General features: G+C 41.3%; 1 long non-coding RNA gene across 1 annotated transcript in view; it reads right to left on the bottom strand.

The window, feature by feature from the left end:
• The window catches only part of LOC118470282 (uncharacterized), a 153,585-nt gene that overhangs the window by 76,239 nt on the left and 59,724 nt on the right, over nucleotides 1-17,622 (bottom strand). The window contains exon 2 of the long non-coding RNA XR_004847317.2: nucleotides 12,826-12,958. This is a non-coding gene — a long non-coding RNA (uncharacterized LOC118470282). The remainder of the gene's footprint in view (nucleotides 1-12,825; nucleotides 12,959-17,622) is intronic.

The following is a 17,622-nucleotide window of genomic DNA, read 5'->3' as shown; positions in this document are numbered from 1 at the left end:
TTTGTTGTTTTGTTTCTCACTTTTGTCATTTTTGGTCTAGTTTGTGTCATTTGTGTAATTTTTTGTGTTGTTTTTGTTGTTTGTCCATTTTTTTTGTCGCTTTATAACTTTGCCTAATTTTTTTGTCTCTTTTTTTTGTTTCGTGTCGTTTGTCTCATTTTTTGTCATTTTGTGTCTCATTTATGTCGTTTTGAATCTCATTTTTGGAATATTTTGTCTTTTTTTTGTCTGATTTTTGTTGTTTGTCTCATGTTTTTGTTTTTCATTTTTGTCGTTTTGTTTCCTCTTTGTCTCGCTTGTGTTTTTTGTCTTATTTTTGTCATTTTGTGTTTCGCTTTAATTGCTGTTTTGTGTGTCGTTTTGTGTTTTTTTGACTCACGTGTTGTCTATTTTTTGCTGCTTTGAAACTGTCTAATTTTTTAATCTCTTTTTTGTTTTGTTTTGTTTCTTTTGTCTCATTTTTTGTCATTTTGTGTCTCATTTTTTGCAATAATTTGTCTTGTTTTTGTTGATTTTCGTCTTTTTTTTGATTGACTTTTGTCAAAAAAAATACTATATCATCAGTTCCAGATGGCTGTGACTAAATGTTGTTTTCCTTTGTAGATAAACTGTGATCTGGAAGTTGTAACGTGGAAATGATAAACTGAGGCTGAATGTTGCTGAAATTGAATTTATTTTTCTTAATAAATGTCAGATTGTTCATGATGTTTTGTATAAAGATAATTCCTTAAATGTGAAAATTTTCAGAATGTACTTTTTGCACTAAAACAAAGGAACCATTAGGAGTTGTGGTTATTTATAGCTTATTATGCTGTGATTTTACTGGTCCGGTTCACTGGAGATCAGATTGGACTGAATGTGAACCTGAACTAAGATGAGTTTGACACTCCTGCTGTAGACAAACAACCTCTCTGCAGACTCCTGAGTTCACAAAAGTCACATCCTGCAGACGCATGTGCGCATGAGATATGAATTTGGCAGAAGCGAGCGAGCGGCCAAAGGGGAAGGACAGAACAATGTCACGATACACAAAATGAATGTGACTCATCTGTATCTGTCTAATTGTTTGTTTCCTGAGCGATACGGCCAAAGAATGACACAATGAGACAGGAAGGAGAGTGGAGATGGGTTCAGATCAGGCGTTCTCTTCTTATTTCTATTTAAAAAGGGGGAAACATGACCTGCAGGCTGTCTTCGTATAATGAACAATATAGCGCAGCTCGGTGCCCATTTCATATCCTCATCATGTCATCTCTCTGCTGCCGTAAGCACAGAAAGCCTCGGCTATTCTTAGCCCACTCCCCCGCAGGTGAATTATGGATGAGATGAAAAGCTCATAATGATATTTGGCTGATCAAGTATCATGCTAAAATGCCACTTAAAGTGTGATATATCTCGCTGGGACGGAGAGATACCCCTCTCTACCCCATGACAACCCTCCTTCCCCAGACAGCCTGATGGGGAGGAGGGAGTCGGATCGGCGAGGCGGCTGAACGGACGAGATATGAGGCAGACGGTGAGGGTGACAGACAAACAGCCGTGGTCAGTGGGGGTGACCAGCAGGGAGGAACGCTGTCTGGGTGTAGATAATGAGCCGCCGCCTCGCTCGGTTATTGCAGCGCGTCCAATGGCGGATCCCCCGGAGACCTCAATTCCACTTAAAGGCACCGGCAGCGACACGTGACTCGGCCAGGTGTGTCTCGTTAATGTCCAAATTTACGACTTTGACTTTTTCCCGATTTTTAAATGCTGCTGTTACAGCCTGGTAGAGAGTCAATTATCCCTCACCTGAGCAGGACGTTGCCTCCACAAGGTCATACGCCCACCACCCAGTCGGATCAATGCTATCCATGAGGCTGACATGATGTATTTCTGTGGGCTTTGCTCAAGTTGCTCCATCTGACGTCGCGACCTTGAAGCGGAGCGGGATAAACAAGGAGGGTCTCGATGGTTTTGTCAGTGTGTGTTTTCTACGATGACATCAATCACTTTCTATATAGCGCTGCAGTCAGAAGGTCTCTGTTCCTACAGACCGTATATCTGCTGTGTGGAGGGAAGATTCCACCTGAAATAGATTCTATTTGTGGCAGCAGCTGACCAGAAGAGGTGCTGAGGAGCTTTTTTCAACCTGAAGAAAAGACTGGCCAGACTCCAAGGCTTTCTGACTTATTTAATATAAAGTAGTCAACAGGTTTACTAATAATTTTCAGTTTCAATTATACTCAGTTGTATATATAATATTTAGAAGAATCTTTCTCTAAAATGCCATGTGGTGTTTGGTGATAGATGGTCATGTTGATTTTAGGTCTGAAAACAGCAAAAATGACAAATACAGATACAAAAAGTCCCACAATTATATACTGACCCATGGAACATACACTGATCAGGTATAACATTCTGACCACCTGACTAATACTGTGTTGGTCCCTTTATGCTGCTAAAACTCCTCTGATCCAGTGGTTCATCAGAACCTCTGGTGATGTCCTGTGGATCCTGTGGATCCTGTGGGTTGCAGGGTGGGTCCTACCTGGACCAGGCTGATCCTGGACCATCCCACAGATGCTCAATAAGATTTGGATCTGAGGAATGTGGAACCCAGGTGAAAACCTTAGCTCTGTCATGTTCCTCGGGCCACTCCTGAGCAGTTTTTGTGGTGTGTTGGGGTGCATTGTCCTGCTAAGGGTGGTAACTGGCATTAAGGACTGCTGTTGCCATGAGGGGTGGGGTGTTTGGGGGCTGCTTGACCTTCAATGTTTAGGTGGGTGGTTGTTAAGACCCGGCTGTCTAGGGTAGCCAAACCAAAACAAAAGGAAGCGAAACAAACACTGAGTTTCCAGAGTTTAGTCGGCGATTTCATTTGAAAGGGGTAGATAATAAAAGTAAAGCACAAAAATGAGGTGTCTAAAAGCAGATGGGTGCTGCTGAAACCAAAGAAATAAATACAACAAAAGCGACCTTCTCTAGGAAGTTGATACTACCAAACTGTAGGAAAATTACAAGATAACAGACACAAAGAAAACTCTAAACAAAATACAGAGGCAGCAGCACCCCTACCTAAAACTAAAAAAGAACTCTGGCATCATACTAGCATGTCAGATACACAAGACAAACATCCACATGAATGTCAGGACTTGAAGTTTCCCAGCAGAACGTTGCATTAGAACAAGATGATTGATGTTCTTCACTTCACCTGTCAGTGGCCAGAATGTTGTGTCTGATGGTGTATATCTATATTTATTAGCTATTTGCATTTAAAAAAAAAAAAAAACCCTTAAAAGCAAAAATCTATAAGAAAACATTGAAGTTCTGGTGACAATATTGCCAGAAAAATATATAAAAAAAACCCAATGCAATTCTGTAATGCAGTTATGTTCAAAACCTAAAAAATAACCGCAGTTATCCATAAAATAATGATCTATTTAGCTGATTTAAAAAACATGAAGCCGTGTAGTTTTGTGGTCACATGCTGTAGAAGAACTAAATACTGTTTGTAGGTAACCACATTCAGCACAGGTGTGTACAGTATTTTAAACATCAATTGTTAAATTTGCGCTGTGTTCTCGTCAAGTTTTGTAGAATAATGGGTTTAGTTATTAAAGGATGTGAGTCTCAAATGGCTCCTAAATAGTTACAAGTAACATTTTTTGGACTATGTTTAACCCTATTAGTTATTCTCTGTCAAATTCGGATGGTTTTCTCAGCTTCAGACTAGTTGACAAGGTTAAATTAGAATTTCTGATAAATCGTCTGGAGAATAAGGTGCTAGGAGCATCCCTGATTGAGAGCTGGTGGCAGGAATATATCTAAAACTGCTGCAGTTTGCCAAACAAGACAGAAGAGAAGGAGTAACTTGAGTAATTATGAGTTTGAATAATGCACAATTTAAAATTTAAAATACTGAAATAATGGCCTGTGTCGATTGTTGTGAGTCCTCACAACAATCGACACAGGCCATTACATGCTTTTATCACGATTGTTCGACTTTGTTTGCAAGTCTGAACATACAGAGCTCAACAGTGGGCTTTAAAATAAGATGTTAAATTCACAGCTTTTCTCTGATATTCAGTTTTTACAATCATGTACTGCGACTTTTACTAAACGATCTGAGCAGTTCTGTCATTTATTGACTGCATATAAAGTCGAGCGAAGCTGTATCTAACCAGAAACTGTCCTGTGATGACCTGTTATGCAGAACTTCAAGGCTTAATACAACTCAAGCAGGTGAATTCTATAAAAATCATCGTCCTCCAGTTGTCTCAAAGTGGATAAATTACCCAGTGAACTGTTGTTTTTTCTACCAGGCTGGAAAGCAGTTTATTTCTTCTGTAAACATTTGAACATTGGGTGGTCTATGGGGGTTGGCTTGTTTTTGGAGAAAAGTGGCCATTTGAGGAGCTGCAGTTTCTACATTTTCCTTATTTTTCAGCCTCTGAGGTTGCTTCTTGGTCAAAACACCAAACAGAGAATCAATCAGTGACTTGTCCTTTAACCCTCTGAGATTTTGGACACTGTTTTCGATTTACTGTTGCTGCAGATCTCTTTCTATAAAAAACTGTAAACTCAGTGCTACTAACAAACAAGTGATATGATTTTTTTTTTTTTTTAGCATAACCCGGGCTATTGATTAGAATTTAGAACATTTTGTTCGTCTTTTAACTGGAAAAACTATGTAGGTGTGTTGGGTTTCTTCAAACTTGAAGCCCTCGGCTTCGAGGAACCAACAGAAGTGTCAGCCGGGTGCTTTTTCAGTCGACTGGAAAGACTTCAGAAGGTTACGCTGCTGCTTTTAACACGGCTGTTTTGAATTCGCAGGTATTCTAAGACCTATGAATACCACAAGGAGAGAAAAAAAGAAGAGGCTCTGCAAGTTAGAGTGTGCTTTTACTAAAGTGTTATCACGCCTACCAGGATGTGGAAACGGTAATTCAGAAGTGTGTCTTCACATCCAGTGAAGGCCGTATTATCGGTCAGTCTGTTTCCCAGGAAGGGTTGATTCAGGAGGCTTTTCTGCATGGCTGGAGTGTTTCCTCTGCAGTCGCTTCATGATGCCAGCATGCAGATGACGTAACTCACTGTCCTCCCTGTATGAGTCTGGCTATTGTCTGCATCATGTTTGACAGCCTGTTCTCCCGCAGCAGCTCCGTTTGTCGGCAGCATGTTGACAACGACGTGGCGTCTGCTTCAGAAACGCTCGACTGCAGCGTCCTGAAGATGTCAGCGGAGGCAGGCGGAGTGCTGGGCACGCCTGCTACTGTCGACTCTCCCGGGACAGCTTTAATGCATCCACCTGCCAGGCAGCAATATGCCATCGACTCAGCAGTCCTTCAATCACTCGCCCTGAAACGCCAGATGGTATCACCTCTGATGAGCCTGATGCGCTGCCTGGTACCACCGAAAATTTTGCAGCTTCGGGATGATGTGTAAACAAACTTAAAGCACCGTTTTCCAGATAGTCGCTGCGCTTTTGTTCCGGCTTTTTTTATTGTTTGCAAGTTGCGGCCCTGCGTCGCTTTCATGTCGAGCCAAAGCAGCACCAACGGGGAAAGAATCCCTGTCAGTCTGCGGCGCCTGAAACGCAGCCGTCACCGAACAGATGCCCATTGTGGAAGCTGTGGGCGGTAATGAATTGAAACACCGTGTTCTCTCCTGCAGGTTAATTGTGCTGATTTGAGTGAATCGGCTGAACGTTTTTGGCGGCGCGTGAGAGCTCGCAATACTTTTTATTACCACTATATTTTCCAGAACATTAATTCTGTGGATTTTTTTTTACAGTATGAAGTGAAAGCAGAGAGGATACGGCATACAGGACTGTGTGAAAGTCATTTACTAATGAGAGCTCGTAAATAACCTGCATGGCAAGGGCCAAAGTGATTTTGGCTGTGGATACATTTACATAGCTCGGTGGCTGGAATTTTTTTCCTCTCAGATTCATTTTGGATCCAATGACTCCTACTGCTGCCTGTGTGTTTATATTATTAGTTTTTGGAGGTTAAATTTCATCATGTCCTGTGGTAGTAACTCATACACTGAATGAATAAGTGGTCTCGGTGCACCAGGGTACTACCTGGGCACATTTACAATATAAATGTGTGATTTATTTCAGGAGCAAAAAAACATGTGTAACATGGTGGAAATTTTAAAAGCGCAGTTGGAGCGAGTACAGAGTTCTGTTTGTCTCTGCGTGTATCAGGAAATAAAAAAAAAACACACTTGTTTCCAGGGGACATCTCTGAAGGGCACACTAGACTGATGTTCTCGCTGGTATCTGTCATGTTGAAGCGCACTCATCGGCTATGAAAAGAAGCTGTGAAAACAAACAGCGGCTTACACCATGTCACATCTGACAGCGATCTAGCAGCCCCCACGGAGCAAATTCCTTTCCAGCAAAATAAAAAAACCAAACAACAAAAGGAGTCGGATGGGGAGAATTTTTACACAAAATCAAAACAAATCCCGGCGATGCTAAAGACACCTCATAAATACAAAGTCAAACCGCATTACAGTAGGGGTGTCCAACATGCGGCCCGCGGGCCAAAAACAGTCCTCCAGAGGGTCCAATTCAGCCCTCAAAGTGGAAAAATTCCAGAGAAGACATTAACTGCAGATTGTAAATTAGTAAAACTATAAATTTAAAATCATTTCTAGACCATGACAAGTTGCTTTGATCATAAAGTAAAATACTAGATTGTTCATTGTTCTTTTGTTGTTTTGTGTCTCATTTTTGTAATATTTTGTCCCGTTTTTGTTGTTTTTGTCGTTTTTTGTCTGATTTTTGCTTTGTCTCATATTTTTGTCGTTTTGTTTCTCGTTTTTGTCATGTAATTCTTTTTTGTCTCACTTGTCTTTTTTGTCTTATTTTTGTCATTTTGTGTTTCGCTTTCATCTCTGTTTCGTGTGTCGTTTCTGTCGTTTTGGTTTTTGTTGTCTCACCTGTGTTGTCCATTTTTTTTGTTGCTTTGAAACTGTTTGTGTAACTTTTTGTCTCTTTTTTGTTTTGTTTTGTTTGTCTTATCTTTTATTTTGTTTCTCATTGTCATTTTGTGTCTCATTTTTGTCATATTTTGTCTTGTTTTTGTTGTTTTTCGTCCTTTTTTGTCATTTTAATCAAAGTAAATCCTATGTCATTTAGTTCGGGATAGCTGTGACTAAATGTTGTGTTCCTTTGTAGACACTCTGTGATCTTGAAGTTGTAATGTGGAAATGATAAACTGAGGCTGAATGTTGCTGAAATTGAATTTAATTTTCTGAAGAAATTTTAAGTTGTTCATACTGTTTTGTATAAAGATAATTCCTTAAATGTGAACATTTCTGCACTAAAACAAAGGAACCATTAGGAGTTGTGGTTATTTATAGGTTATTATGCTGTGGTTTTACTGGTCCGGTCCACTGGAGATCAGATTGGGCTGAATGTGGAACCTGAACTAAGATGACTTTGACACTCCTGCATTACAGCTTTTTGATTTTCTGCAGCAGGAGTCCTGTTCTCTTTCCACTGGACCGGGGCCAAGCACACGTCCGAGACGTACCGACGGACACCTCAGGTCGTTTAGCATTCATGCTTGAGATGATTTTCCTTTAGCACCCCTGCTGGAAGCGCTTAAACACTTTCCCCTCAGCAAGATGGTCCCCGTGAACAGCAGGGCCACACCTGCAAAGGGTTGCGTTGTGTTTGGCATCGAGGAGGCTTTGAAAGTGGCGATGGCTGCCGAGGTAGTCCCTCGAGAGGTAATTAAGTTCACACATATGCAGGAGTTTCAGTGAGAGAAGCTGCCGGAACCGCTGAAGAGACATCAGAACGCTGAAGACGGATTGTTTTGGACAACAACTCTCAGCTCGTGCTCTCATTAATATCCATTATATCTCAGCATTCTGCATATTTATGCGACTCTTGCAACATTTAATCTCTTTTTGCTCGTTCTAAGGCGGCTGGAACTGTGTCAACTGCAGGTTATATTTGTAAATGAATTATACAGTGAGGTTTTGCTTTTGGTTGCAAAAACACAGAATTTACAGCAAAAGCTTCAGTGGCTCTGAGAGCTGAATTCATTGTAACTGAAAATAACATTTCTACTGATATTTTAACATCCAGAAACATTCTGCTTATCCAAGACAAATGATTAAATTGTACTGCTTTAAGCTGCCAGTGGTGGTAATTCAGTTTACTTTTAAAGATCATATCTGGTGAAAATCAAGTTGTGTCATGTTGGTTTTTTTAGATGCTAGGTGACATATCATGAGCAAAATAACGCCATGACAGAGGATTTCCACCTTTAAACTATGGTGTACTCGTCTCAGAAACACAGATTCAGGCTTCTGGGGTTTCATTGTCGTTACTTTTCTTCAGAATTGGAGGACTTCCGGAGATCCTCTTTCTGTTAAACATGGTGGATATCATAGAGGAGAATAAACACCTGGGAGTCCATTTCAGAAACCCTCTAAAGGAGGATCCAGAGTCGGCTCTTTCCCTGCGGAGGCTCCAGTGTTTCAACATCTGTGTCACCATGCTGTTGGTGCTCGGTTCCATCTTGAGCTCTGCGTCTTCTCGGGCGAAGCGCCTGAGGCTGGATGACACCGACTGACTCAGCAAACAGATTCAGAAGGCCGGCTGAGTCCTGAGATCGGAGCTGGACGCTCTGCAATGCAGCCGCAGAGAGGAGGATGCTGTCACAGCTCCTCTCCATCACGGACAACAGCTCCCACGGTGCTGCACAGAGTTCTGTTCAGCCGGAGGAGAACGTCCAGCTGGAGACGGAGAATGACTAAGTGCTCCGCTGGACGCCGCGGTGTTGCTTCCTTCCTGCGGTCGTCCACTAATACGATCCAACCTCTTTCTGCTGAGGCTGTATCATTTTTACAATTTCCACAATCCACTGCCATTAGCGCCAGCTGACATGGAAATTACTGTAAAATTACTTTCTGCACATGTTCATCAGAACTGTTTTAAAGCCATCTGAGCTAATTTAACGTTAACTCACATCAAACTGTTCATTTTCCAAAAAAAAATTATTACTACTATTAACTCTTGACAAAAAGTCATTAACTCCTTTTCAAACTGCATGTTGACCAGCTGTAAGAAAGCAATTAAAATGAAAAAGGAATTTTACAGCCACACTGTAAAAGACCAAAGTACTACGTGTAAAAATGCATATTCTAATAGACATTACTGGACATCATGCAAAATTTTGGTCTCTTTTTTAGAGACAATATTATAAATGAGTACTTTTTCTTTTATTTCTCTAGATATTAACAGTAACAATTTATATTTATATAATTATTTGCCATTTTTTTTTATGCCAGCATGGGAATTAAATGGAAAGCAAAACGTACCGTTACACACCGGTGGCGTAAAGACGGTGGTGCTGGCTCAAGGTGGCATTTTCAGTCAACAAAACTCATAATAACACATAAACATATCTAGTTTCAGATTTAAAAAGCTTCTGAAACTGCTTTTGACTGTATTTTTGGGTGCTATTTTTGAGTATATTTGGAAGTATTTCAAAATAAAACACAGTGTGTGTTTCTGAACTTGTGCCCTAACCACTGGGCTATCGAGTTTAAAAGTTTTATTAGATTTAATGGCAGTAAAAAGATCAGATCTATAGAAGACATAAAACACCACCAGACTTATAGTTTATATGGAGAAACCAAAGTTCAATTTTGCTGTATTTCTCAGCATTTCACCCTTTTTATAAGCCTGCTTTCTGAAAGCCGGTCTCCGTGGTTACATTACAACCTGCTTTCCTTTTCAAGCCGGTCCAAACCAGCAGACAAACCGAAGCAGAGCCGCTGCAGCCGGCTGTACGGCACGGAGTTCATCGGAAATTAAAAATAGATTCAACACAATCGTATCGTGAGATTGCTGCTGCCTCCGTTTGGGGATGTTATGACAGTGTTCAAAGCAGAAGCTATTAAAAAACATGGAAAACAAAGGGAAAACTGCAAATATGTCCTTACAAGATGAGTCGCAGTGAAACAATGTACGGTGACGCGAGACACTCGAAGAATGCAGGAAATGAGCGAAAACTCAGATCATGCTTGAAATTTGCTTTTACACTTGAGCATTTTCCGTAATCAGAACAGAGCAAAACAAGTCCCGAACAGCACATTTACATGCAGGATTGAGAGGTCCCGCTTGGGCGCAGGAATAATTTATGGATTAGGTCTATTGTGTTTCCAGATCTGTGCAGGTAAGCGACAGGCTTCATTTACATTCCTTTGGCCTGCGGTGCGCAGACAGCAAAAGTCCCTCCAGAGATGAAGCGGGGCTTTTCCGGTTGCCTGTTGATGTCATATCCCTGCAGAGAACAAACCGAGAGTGTTTCCTGTTGATAGTAGGATGTCAGCTCCCATCTGTTTGTGCAATCACACACACAAAAAAACTCTCACTGACCGCACCTTCATCCTCCCATTGAAGTGGGTCCCTGTACGGCGATGCACACACACTGCAGCGTGTCGTCCGCCGTCCACCGCCACAGATCGCATTTCCACAGCTCCCCTGGAAGTGCTCCGAAACGCCAAATTAATCACGCACAGAAATACGGAGCCACATGGAGCCGATGGCGGCCAGGACGGGTAAATTCCCCCGTTTATGTCGAAGCCTGAATGAGTCATGAATCCTGAGCTGCACGGTGTTGGAAAAAACTGATACGGCGATATTTAGTTTTTCTGTAATACATATCAGAATCAGCAAACACAAACGAGGAATTTCAATCAGGTGTTTTCTTTGCCCTCTTCCAAAAAAATAAAACTATGGAATGCAATCTTGCCCTCCGATTTCAACAAGAGCAACAAGAAGCAGAAGGAAAACTGATGTTTAACTACTACGTATGATTATAACTATGTGTAAACGACCACATTTAATGTGAATAAAAGTGAGTTTTAGTGTAAAATGCTGCTATTAATAAGAAATACAAGGTTTCTGATGCGTCATCTACACAATGCGGTGGATAATAGTCCAGAGAGCAGATTTTGGAGATGAAATATGAACTAGTTTGTGATATACTGTATATACAGCTGTAAAGAAATCAAAAGATCAGATCGATATAGCGCATAAAATACCACCAGTCTTTATATGGAGAAAACATTTCAGAGTTGCTTTATTTCTCAGCATTTCATGCTTTTTCTAGGTCTGCTTTCAGAACCTCCGTCTCCGTGGTTACATTACAGCCGGCTTTCTATACAGCCGTTCAGGGCTGGGATTCACAATGATTCAAGTGCTCCTCAGAGTGACGATGGCTCAAAGAAACTGTTTCTGTTTGCATATTGGTGCCCATATTTGACATTTTTATAATTATGAGGTGTTTTTTATTGATTATTTATGAACTAAATGCACTACTGTGGGTCTGATGCAGCTGCCTCTGTCTGTAGTTTGCATTCTCTGCATTGTCTCTCTCAGAGACACAACCTATAAAAACTGTACAAGAAACTCCAGTCACCTCCACAAACCAGGAAATGAGCAGCTTTCATAGCAGCTAAGGCATCCGCAGACACAAAGTTCAACTATTTTCCTCAATTATACACACTCCAAGCATCTTAAAGTTATTAAAATTTGTTTTGAGCATTTGAGTGGTTTAATGTTATATAGATGCTAGCGGCTAAGTTAGGAAACAGCAGCAGTATGTGGTAAACAATAATTAATAAAGATTCGGGCCTTAGTGGACAGTAAAAGCGGAAGAACAGTAAAAGAACATCAGACGTGCAGTAATGGCAGGAGACAAACTGATCAATCAATCATTCCAACAGTAAACAGAGGGGAGTGTCCTAACATCCTTCTATTACTAGCATCTTTATTCAGCTACGGAAATCCTTATTAATGAAGAAACCTTGTTGTAAATGGCAGTTTCCCATCATGTGATGTTAAAATATTACATTTAACATGTGCATCCATTTGAAATATCAGTGATCGGTCTTTTTTTTGATTATCAATAATGGTCATAGGTCTCAGTAAAAAACAAACAAACAAACAAAAAAAAACACCCTACAGGGGGTCCTCGGTTTACGACATCCTTGACCTACGACGTTTCATCGTTACATCAGAACTGGTTACATGGAACTAGTTAGGAAGCAGAGCGGATGAATACGTCGTCACATGGCGCTATAAGACAGCTTTGCTTCCATTCTCTGGTTGTACATCACCTTGGATTGTGCTATATTCACTAATTTTTTGCCCTTCATTGTGGCTCCCAATCGTAAGTCAGACTCTTCTGATGCTTGGAAGAAAAGGAAAGCCGTCTCCATGGAAGCGAAATTAGACATTGTAATGAACTTGTTGATGTTGAGGTTTCAATGTTTATTGTTCAGTTCCAGATTTACCTAATGTCAGTGAACGTGCCATGTTTAGTTAGCTCATCTCTGATTGGCTGAGAGTCAGCAGTAGAGAGAGCTGGGAACGGTGGCTAATTCTGGAGCTAAGTTATGGGGTTTTTCTAGTTATTCTGGCATTGGCTACGGTCCACAGTAGCCTGTGTGAAGATTCAATAAACCAGCAGAGAACCAGATAAAGTCTCACTCATTCATCACAGAGGGTTGCTACAATATAATAAAACGCTTCAGTTGTAAAAACAGTGCAATGTATTCTGTTATCTTCTCGTAAAATGACTCATACGTGCATGAAAGTTGTTAGGATTCATGACTTTTATGAAGAACTGATAGATATCGTGATGCACGTCACGGCTTTGTTTACATTTTCACCAGAGTTCTGACTTATGTTGAAAATCGACTTACGTTGATCTGTAGGAATGGAACTCTGACATAAGTCGTGGACCCCCTATATATCAGTTGATCCCTAGTTTCCATGTCTGGTGTTCAGAGTTCTGTATCACCTACCAGAGAGGAGGAGCTGGAATATGTTGTCTGCATCTTTAAGTCCTGGACGGAAGGCGGGTCGGTCTCAGTGGTTTTCTCTGCAGTCCTGACTGTCCCTTGTCTTTGTCCTTTCTCAAGACTGATCCAAACCAGACTGAAGTGCAAGAAGAGAAACACTTAGTAAATATATCATGGGTATATTATCACACATGCAACATGCAGTCATTAAAGCCCTGCAGCCTTCAACATGTTCATGCCATTGTCTGTTGTTGTGCAGATTTGTCTCATTTAGGCCTCATGCAGCCAACACTTGTCACATCCCTGCTGTGAAGTTCTCACTTGCCGTTTGCAAACAGCGACTTTTCAGTTGGAAGTGGACAGTAAGACTTATGTAGGGCTCTGCTGTCCAGCTGGACCACCAGTCTATTCTAGCTCCATCATATCCCACTTGTGACGGCTCTGTTTCAGCCTTTTTAATGCAGCTCACATCCCATAATGCTTGTTTTTAGTAGCCTCTTTGATAACAGTGTTAATTAGTATCATGTCTTTCATGAGGTGAACAGTTATCGCTTCAGTGATTTCTGTTTGCTCTTTGGAACATTTCTCATATGGTGGAACGCTGGCACAAGCACTTAAATTTGTCATTTCTTTGCTTTGGATGGCATCAGATCCGGCTTTGTGCTGCTCATTTAAATGGTCAAAACAAATTAGTTGTTGACTGAGTAACTGTTTTTGTCAACATCATCTTTTCTGTGGCTGGAACATTTCCATGCAAGTGATGTTTCTTTTCGCAACCAAATCTTCCATTTCACTGTTTTTCTTGCTAATTTTGTTGTTCACACTCTGTGTGCATGTCAACAAACTCTGTCATCTAAAAACAATCTTAAAAATAACTCAGTGCATCCGAGAACCCTTAAATTCTCTTGTAGATGAGGAGTGAGATTTCTTTTCGTACTGAGCATCAATGAAGTTGATGTGTTTGAGTTGATTTGCCTTTTTTGACATCCCACTCACTGCAACGTGATTATTGCACATCAAAATATATGTTGTGCCGACCCAGTCTCTACTGAATGATGCTCCTATACAACCACAATGCATTTATCGCTATGTTTTCAGGGGAAATATTTCGATTGTGAACTGTGACATGGTGGCAAAAGCAGCCACATTGAAGGGGCTACAAAGCCCATCCCAGAAGGAGAGGATGGAGACATAAACCAGTGACCAGGCTTTCACCGAGAAGATAAAAGTTCATGGGCAAGAGACCATCAGCTGCAGAATTCAGTCTTGTTTTCTGTCATTGTTTTCAGTTTTCACTTGCTTTCTGGTTAGATTTAGGAAATAATCACATTTTCTTCGACATTTTTACATGTTATACAAGGTAGGTTCAGGTTAGGCACCAAAATTTCTTGGTTTAGGTTCAAATATGACCCTTTGACTACATGTTCCACCACATTTTCGGGGTTACTAGTAGTTTTTCTCGCATATAAATGCGCCACATCTGAAAATCGCCCGCATGGTGGGCAGTCACTAGTGGGCCACTATGTGGTCACATGACAGCGCTTTCAGCTTAGGAATCTGGCAGATACATTGGACCAACATGGCGGCTTGGTCGCAAACTTTCTCTTTTATTTCGAAAATGCTTCAGTGAAAAGCGTTTCTGAAAGCATTTGAGACAAGAAATAAGCAGTGCAGCAGCTGAATCTGTCTTCGTTTTAGTTCACCGATGGCTAGTTAAGAAAATGTAGTGGAACATGGAGGTCACATTTTAACCCAACCCATGACATTTCCATTACTCTTAATCACCTTAGTCAAGCTTTTAACATGTGGAAGTGTGGAAACAAATTCTGATATTTTACACGTAGCTTTAGAATGTAGTTTAGTTGTTTAGGAATGCAACTTAGTGGAGACTGGGTCAGCCCTACTGCCTGCACACAAGATTTTTAGAGGAATATATATATTCATAATTTGGGATTTGAAGCCGCAGCGCAACAGTTCCTATCCTATCACTGTATGTACCTGAGACAGACTGTATATTCAGCTTGAGAAGCACTTAAAGATGATGAGGTTACCACGGTTATAAATAAGCAGCGAGACGTGTAGAGAAGTAGGGAAAAAAATACATATCATCTGTGTTCTCACGGTTTGAAACTTAAATTCTTCAATATTTTTTTAAACAACCACCAGCGGAGAAGCGTTTGATCTAAATCAAAAGCTGTTGATGATCACACGCGCTCTGATTAATATGGCAGGAAGTCTTTACATGAAAGCTCATAAAAACATTCTATGGAGGCTGTTTCCTGCTCCTGCTGCTTGAATTGTCCTCCGCTGGTTCAGAGGAAATGGAGCCGTGTGCACAGATGGGAGCCCACGCCGCCCCCACCGCCGACTCCAACAGTAAAACGGTTTGTGTCCTGGTGTTTGCACCTCTCTGCCTCGCATTTGTCACAGTCTGTATTTAGGTATGGAAGGTCACCCGAGCATGTGCCTAATTTGCCTGTATGCCAGCGTGGGAGGGCGCAGCTTGACTCCTGGTGTTGACACTGGCTCGGCGACGGTCTGAACACTCGGCTGGCTGACGAGTGGGAGTCCCACCCCGCCTGCCTCTTTGTGCAGAATGAATATTAATAATTCAAAGTGATCTCAATCTCGCCAGCCTCTCAGGCTGTTGCCCATTACCCCAAGATGAGCTGATATTGCCGCTGCATTAAAGGCCACCGACAGGCAGGAGGCAGAGGAGGAAAACGGTGATGGCCTGCTAAAAGGCACCCCTGAGGTTCCTGCTATCAGCTCAACCGGGGTGATAGAATTATATTGCTTCGCCGCTATATGTGCATATAGAAAGCTGCCACTATTAGGCAGCTAAATGTGTACACAGTGGACTGATTTCTTATTTGAGTCTGTCCACCTATCTGTAACCCTGAAAAAGATACAAATCTCTTTCGATCCATTTACTCGCCTCGTTTTCCTTAATTCACCCTTATTTTCCGAGCTCCAGATTTAGCTGATGCACAGCGCCAAACAAAGCCGCCGTGTGGAAATGGCTTCCCACCCACAGGGAGAAATGGACGGTAAAAAAGGTTGGGTTGACCTGATGTTGTGTTGTCTGGGTTTTCATGCACTGATCCCCGTAGCGAGGTGGGATGATGTCTAATCTAACTCACACTGCTAGCCTGATGCATCTGCTTTCACCCTGCTGGCACACCAACTACCCTAATCTGTCTGGGTGGTGTCACATGATAGCTACTATCATGTGACACCGTGCTCACAAATAACCGGAGCGAAGACATAAAACACATACCAGCATCAAAAGATGAGCTTTTATCCAATTGACAGCTTATTGTCTATGACAGGTGAGGAGGTCCACGTAAATAGATTAAAGGGAAAGGCAGTATTTCAGTGTCATATTGATGCTTTTATCTGGTGTGAGTGTTGATTTACTGATTTGACAACAACATCCCTAGATGGTGAAAGAGACACATAATGTCTGTCATATGAATTCAAACAACATAATCTTAAACCTCTACATACGTCAGTGCAAAGTTGTGATGCAAATTTTGGACAATTTTCTTAACCGGCGTCCTTATCAATCAATAGTCAATTCATCAATAACACAAGATGAACTCAGCAGACACCATTTATTGTCCTAAAAAACTACTTTGAATGCAACAACTGGGTCACTCAGATGGTACGCTATAGTGTACTTTGGCTTACAGATTGGATGAGTATTCTGGCCAGGAAGCATTAAGCATCACAGGAGACTTTCTCATGGTGGCACTTTAGCACCTAAACTCCCATAATGCACTCTGCTTGCCAACACAGAACGTCAGTAGTCCGAGTTATTGCCTCCTCAGGGTATTACAGTAGTAAACAGTAGCGGCTGCGTAACCATGTACTACAGCTAATCTACAATATATTTTGTGACATGCATGTCCTTCTTCTACTCTATCGCTTCATATAATTTTCATCAGCTTAATCGTATTATGTTCATAATAATAATACATTTACGAAACAGTGTTAGCATCCTAGGGTAAACAACAAAACTGTATAAAGGGGGTCCTCAACTTACATCAGAGTTCTGTTCGTACTGATCTATGTAGGTCAATTTTCGCCGCAAGTCGGAACTCCAGCGAAAATGTAAACAAAGACGTTCCGTGCATCACAATATCGATCAGTTCTTCATAAAGTCATGAATACCAACGACTTTCATGCATGTATGAATCATTTGACTAGAAGATAACAGAATATTGTAACAGACTGATATTGTTGTTGATGTTGAGGTTTCAGTGTTTATTGTTCAGTTCCAGATTTACCTAATGTCAGTGAACGTGCCATGTTTAGTTAGCTCACCTCTGATTGGCTGAGAGTCAGCAGTAGAGAGAGCTGGGAACGGTGGCTAATTCTGGAGCTAAGTTATGGGGTTTTTCTAGTTATTCTGGCGTTGACTACGGTCCACAGTAGCCTGTGTGAAGGTTCAATAAACCAGCAGAGAACCAGATAAAGTCTCACTCATTCATCACAGAGGGTCGCTACAATATGTTGACCTGTTTTTACAACTTGACCCATGTTGGTCGGTGTTTCTTCCTGTTCCCAGCGTTTTATTCTATCTAATTTCACTTCCATGGAGACGGCTTTCCTTTTCTTCCAAGCATCAGAAGAGTCTGACTTACGCTGGGAGCCATAATGAAGGACAAAAAGTTAGTAAATGTAGCACAATCCAAGGTGGTGTACAACCAGAGAATGGAAACAAAGCTGTCTTTTTGTGCTGCATGACGACGTATTCACTTCGCTCAACAACTAGTTCCACGTAACCGGTTCTGA

This window comes from Amphiprion ocellaris, chromosome 12, assembly GCF_022539595.1.
Source record: "Amphiprion ocellaris isolate individual 3 ecotype Okinawa chromosome 12, ASM2253959v1, whole genome shotgun sequence".
Taxonomy (NCBI): domain Eukaryota; kingdom Metazoa; phylum Chordata; class Actinopteri; family Pomacentridae; genus Amphiprion; species Amphiprion ocellaris.
This window is presented reverse-complemented; position numbering and strand designations above follow the sequence as displayed.